Below are 6000 nucleotides of genomic sequence, written 5' to 3'. Positions count from 1 at the left end.
CCACCTAGGAAGAGCTGTGAAGACAGATTTGTAGACACAACTTTGCAGTTCAACCTAAGTACCGTCCCACGGTCACTCCACCACGATTCTCCAACTTTTGCCATTGACTGCGAATCTCCTCCTCAGCCAGACCTTCCCGATCCTCGACTGTTCCTTCACTGGTTCTCCCTAGCCACTAGGACTTCCCAGGGAAAGAAGGGTAGAAAACTACAACTCCCGGCAGCCTCTGCATTAGGGCATCAGAAGGAAGCGCGCAGGCGTGCGGGCCGGCCCCCGCGCGCAGGCGCACTGCGAACGCCCGCTGAGCTGGGTCTCGCTGCTGGGTGCGCGGCGGCGGAGAGCGAGGCCTGGTGAGCACCGGCGCTGGCCGGCTGTTGGAGCTTGTGCGCGGGAGAGGTACGGCGGGCCGGCAAGCGAGCGAGCGGCCCACCCCAGCATCGGCACCGGGATCGGTTGCCTGGAGCCTGGTGAGTGCGGCGCCCCGTGGCTCCGGCCCCTCCCCCTCCCGCTGGCGGATCCGGCAGTCTTCGGCGGGACCCGGGAGAGGCCCCGGGGCGAGGGCGGGCGCCGGCCGGGCTCGAGCTCTGGCCCCTGGGCCCGGGCGCTAGCGGCGCGTCCGTGCGTCACGGGCCCGGCTGTCCTAACGGCCGCGCGGCCGGCGGAGGGGAGGGTGGGGGTGGGGAGCGCTGGTGTGATCGCCAGCGGGAACGCCGGTCGTGGCGAGGCGAGGCAGGGCGGGGCGGCGGCGGGGCTGGAAGCGGCGCCGGGGACTGCGGGGCGCCGAGGCAGCGGGGCGGAGAGGAGGCGAGCGCTGAGCCTGCGCCGCGGCCCGGCGCGAGCGGGCGGCGGGGGGCGGGGGTGGGCAGCGCGGAGTGCTGGGACTGAGGCAGGAGGGAGCAGGGGGCGCGGGTAGAAATCCTGACCGAGGTTGGAAGGGACTGTCTCGGAAATTCACAAGTTAGAGCCCGAGCCGGAGCCGGTGGTTGGAGGGAGGGGGGCGGGGGTGGAGACGGACGACTGCAGTTTACAGATGTCATAACAACATGGGCCTGAAGCGGCTGACCGGGGTGTGGTAATTATAGGAATGACAGAACTTCGTCTGCACATAGTGTAAGTGGTGATGCGAGGGAAACAGCGAAGTATTAGATGAAGCGCAAAATGGGAGGAGAAAACCCAAGGATGACTGGAGTCAGGGAAGTCGTTTTGAAGGAATGTTTTAGGTTGGAAGGAAAGTATTTAATGTGCCACTTTTAAGGGAAAGATTTCAAAATCATTGGTTTTTTAAGTTTTAAATTCAGAATAAAGGATTTTGAAGTTCTCTTTCTAAAACATGCTAATAGATAATATTCCTAACTTTTTCAGTCCTTTTTTTCTTTAAGAAACAGTTCCTTCAAAACCCCTGTTTCTCAGCAGTAGATGAGTAAGTGATTTTCCCCTTTCTTGTTGCTTCAAGGCTCATTCTTGACATTAACTTGTTCTTGTGTTTGTAATATTTTGAAACGGATCCAGAAGTTATTTCCCCTTAAAAATTGAGGAGATGAAATTTTAACTTTTCAAAGGAAAATGATAATGAAGTCTATTGTATTTTTACTGAAATCATTTATTCTTGGGGGGCACTGTGTATACCTGATTGTAAGATGGAGGACTTGAGAGAAAGGAATGAACATTTGAGCTCCTTTCCAGGTATTGTACTGAATACCTTAGGTATAGTAAAACACCTAATCCTCACAGTAACTTTGAAGTAGATGTTAATTTTTCGATTCTACCAATGAAACTTTGAAGGCCAGGGAAGTTAAATGACTTACCTAAGGTTATCCAATTTTTGTTGGAACCAGCCTCAGAACCCAGGATCACTGCCATTTTAAGAATTACTTCTCAAAAAACAAAAAGAATCATTTCTCCTCTTCTTTCATACTTTGTTGTGTTTTTTGTTAAATTTAATGTTCATTCAGTGAATACTTATTGATTGTGTGCTCTGAGACTAGGGACACTCAGACATGGCCAAAACACTGTTTACTATGTCATGGAAATGATAGTCTGGAGGGGAAGACTAACATAATGAATACAAATATTAACTGCATGGCGTTTTATCAGGCATTATAATTGAGCAGAAACTGTAATGTACTCTAGTAAACAGCAAAGGAAGTTCAGATGGAATCAGACATGAGCCTTAAGGAATTTACAGTCTAGTAGAGAAACAAAACATATAAAAACCTAGAATAAACTATAGGAGTAAAAACCTCACCTGAAGTTAGTATACTTGCATTTTGTTACTTTAGGTCCTCTTCACAGACCTACGATTTAATATTATGGATATTGACTTTTATCTAGGATTGGTGCCTAATGAAAGACAACATGAAAAAAATCTTCATTGCCATCCAAGACACTTTCTAATTTATTTATTGGTCCTTATAAAGTAGATACTTTAGAGACAAATTCTTTTTAAGACAAATTGATAGACCTTTTTTTATTTTAAACAAATGACTGCTTTTATTAGATCATTTGTGTTTTTAAGCCATCCTGTTGCTCTTTACACTTTGGCTGTCAGGAGGTTCAGAGCCGTGTCCAATTTTTGTAATTTTCTTTAGCCTCAGCTATGTTATAAACTATATCAGATAGTTTGGAATTCCTCTCAGTTTTTTCCTAGACTATTCTTTGTTCTCTGTTGCTCTCAATTCAGTTTCTACCTTTTCCCTTTCATTTGAGATTAAGGATTATATCTTGTTTTTAGCTCCATTGTTTTCACACAGTGTTTGTTAAATTAATGATTGTCTTGAATTATGATGTTTGTGTGAAGTCTGGCAGATTGTTTTTAGAAGTATGTATGAATACTTTGTATAAAATCAATTAAGACTTTGGGCCATGCAAGTAAAAGTGACTGACCTAGTGATAAAGGTAATTCCCTATTACTCAGTCTTTGTTTTAAGATCGCTGTACTCTGCAGGTATTATGAATTCAGCCGTAATAATGGAAGAAAACATTGGAAATGGTAAACAATTCAATTAGCTGATTGGGGCTGATTTCACTCTGTTCTTGCTGCAGTAAGCAGGAGGTGGCCCCAGGCCAATGGGGGGCCAGATAGGGCCTGCATTAGAAAATTTTGAGGCCCTGCAGTGAAAGAGCAGGGATGAAGACTGATGGAACGTGCAGTTCTGTTTGTTTGTTTGTTTTTTAAGATGTTGCAACCCCACAAAACACAGATTGAAGTGATAAAATGTTTCTGACCTAGTGTAGTAGATTAATTAGGACAGTTCTTGAAAGCAGGCAATAATCCAGAATGTGGATAATAGGGATAATCTTCTTCACATAACAAGAATAATGCTGCTCTTCATATACAAAGATAAGTCTGCTTACTCATCGTGATTGATTTTCCAGCATGAGGAGGGATATGTGCTGAGTTGTCCATGAGTCTCTGTATTCTGACCAACAAGGCAGCTTGGGGCCAGAATGGGGGCTTGTAGCTAGGGAACAGAAAGACAAGCAGGAGGGACTGACATCTATTGATGGATCAAGCATTACCATAAGTATTTTCTCTTAATTATCCTTGCAAAACCACTTTGAGGAGGTGGTTACATGTACAGGGTGGTTAGGTAACTTGCCCTACTTCACATGGTACGTGATGGAGCTGGAATTCAAACAGGGCTATTTGTACTATGTTCACATCAACCATTGAAGCTTGATTTTGTCTTGGTTTGCAGTTCAGTCTCCCAAGCAGAACAAACTACATGTAGTTCTTTTAGTATCATTAAATGATACTGTGAAGATCTAATTTACTAAAAGTTGAAGAAAGGCTGTTAGAGTTCCTTGCTTTATTGCTGTTAAAAAAATACAATTTTTTAGTTAGAATACTGTATGAAAAACAACTGTCCCCTGTCTCAGCCCCTGCACTTTTAGAGCCTACCCCCACCTTTTTTTTTTTGAAGTAGGCTCCATGCCCAGTGTGGAGCCCTACACCGGGCTTGAACTTATGACCCTCAAATCAAGACCTGAGCTGAGATCAAGAGTCAGATGCTTAACCGATTGAGCCACCCAGGTGCCCCTACCCCCCTCTTTTTTTAGCTGTTTATTCTCATATTAATAATTTGCTGCTTCTTGAGATAGCAATTCAGGCATTATCTATTGACTTTCCTCCATGTATACACACTGCCTCTCCCATCCTCCCAATATAATTGACATAGTTCTTTATTAAGTCAATATTCAGAGTGTTTACAGTATTAGAGCTATGTAAATATTCACAGCTGAACCACGTAGTGTATTATGATGTCATCTCTTCTGTTAACCAATTTGTGTTTTTCCAGGAGTTAATACTTTTTTCCCCCTCCCTTCATTTCCTGAGATAGCTGTCCTAGAACTCTCCCTCCTTTTAATGCAGTCTGGACTGGTAACTTTCTAGGCCTACTTGCCACCTGTTATCCTGGAACTTCTCTTTACATCACTCTTGAAATTCTCTTGGCATCTCTCCTATATTGGGTCTCCTGTTTCCCATATTTTCTTAGCCTCCTGAGAAAGGATACCTGGGAAGTAAAAACTTTCTGAATGCATGACTGAAATGAATCTCTATTCTGTCTTAACATTTCATCAATAATTTGGCTGGGTATAAAATTGTAGGCTTAAAAAGTTTGGAAGTCATAGCTTGTTTTCTTGCATTCCATTGTTGCTGTTGAAGTCCAAAACCATTCTGATTCTTTGTGACCTTGCCATCTTTCTTTTTGGATATTATTTTTAACCCCTGAAATTTCATAATAATATGCCTAGATAGGTTTTTTTTTTTGTTTTAATTTAAGGCCACTCCATGGATGCTTACAAACTGGAAATTTATGTCCTTTAGTTCTGGAAAAATATTTTTTATTATTTTTTGGACTTCAGGTAGAAAGAATTTTAAAGTTAATTATGCTTCTCTGTTATTGATGTACTATCATCAGACTACAGGGTTCTTTAAATTTTCCTTTCATTTCTAAGCCCTACTTCCCCATTACCCTTTTCTGCAGGTATCCACTGCATTGTGATTGATATATTTCTTGATTATATATGAATCATTGTGAAATATGTCATGGTGCGTGTGTGTGTATGTGTATGTGTTTAGTTTATGTATTATGTTATAGACCTTGTCCTGTTTCTTACTTTTTTTTACTCAGCATTGTTTTGGAGACCTTTCTGTTTTGTTGTGTATACGTATAGTTGTGTATAATATAATTCCGTAATATGCATCTACCACATTTTATTTTTATTTCCCACCTTTCTTGCATCAGAAATACACTGTGGTAAATATACTCTTACTTGTATATTATTATGGACCTGTGTGAGAAGTTCTCTGGGATATATACCTAGGAGTGGGATTCCTGGGTCATAGAATAGGAGCACTAGTTTATGTGCTTACTAGAACTACAGGAGGGTTGTTTGCCCACATCTTTGTCAGTACTTGGTTTTTTTGTTTTGTTTTGTTTTGTTTTTAAAGATTTTATGTATTCATTTGACCGAGAGAGACACAGCGAGAGAGGGAACACAAGGAGGGGGAGTGGGAGAGGGAGAAGCAGGCTTCCTGCGGAGCAGGGAGCCCGATGCGGGGCTCCATCCCAGGACCCTGGGATCATGACCTCAGCCGAAGGCAGACGCTCAACCGACTGAGCCACCCAGGCGCCCCTCAGTACTTGGTTTTATTCAACTTTCTAGTATTTGCCAGTCTGATGGATATAAAGTAGGTATCTCATTGTTTCAGTTTACATTCTCTGATTATTAATGAGTTTGAGCATCTCTTGGATCCATTCAGGTTTTCCCTTTTGAAAATTTTCTGTTTTGCCCTTAGTTTCTCTTTCCTTTGGGTTGCTGTCTTTTTTTTTTTTTTTGGTTTGCAGAAGTTCCTTGTGGAGTTTAGATTTGAATGGTCTGTTGATTTTAGGTTGGAAAATATCTCCTCCAAGCCTGTCGTCTTTCTGTTAATTTTGTCTGTAGTGTCTTTCATTGAATGGATATTCTAAATTTGATGCCTTGTTTCTTTGATAA

The 6000-nt window shown here is 42.7% G+C and overlaps 1 protein-coding gene across 1 annotated transcript in view; it reads left to right on the top strand.

Moving 5' to 3' along the window:
• Positions 1 to 336: 336 nt before the first annotated feature.
• Positions 337 to 6000, top strand: part of KPNA1 (karyopherin subunit alpha 1) — a 71625-nt gene continuing 65961 nt past the window's right edge. Inside the window, exon 1 of the mRNA XM_036093687.2 lies at positions 337 to 467. The gene's annotated coding sequence lies outside the window, so the exon portion shown is untranslated. The remainder of the gene's footprint in view (positions 468 to 6000) is intronic.

Source organism: Halichoerus grypus, chromosome 1, assembly GCF_964656455.1.
Source record: "Halichoerus grypus chromosome 1, mHalGry1.hap1.1, whole genome shotgun sequence".
Lineage (NCBI taxonomy): Eukaryota > Metazoa > Chordata > Mammalia > Carnivora > Phocidae > Halichoerus > Halichoerus grypus.
The sequence above is the reverse complement of the archived record's forward strand: the minus strand, read 5'-3'. Positions and strand labels throughout refer to the sequence as shown.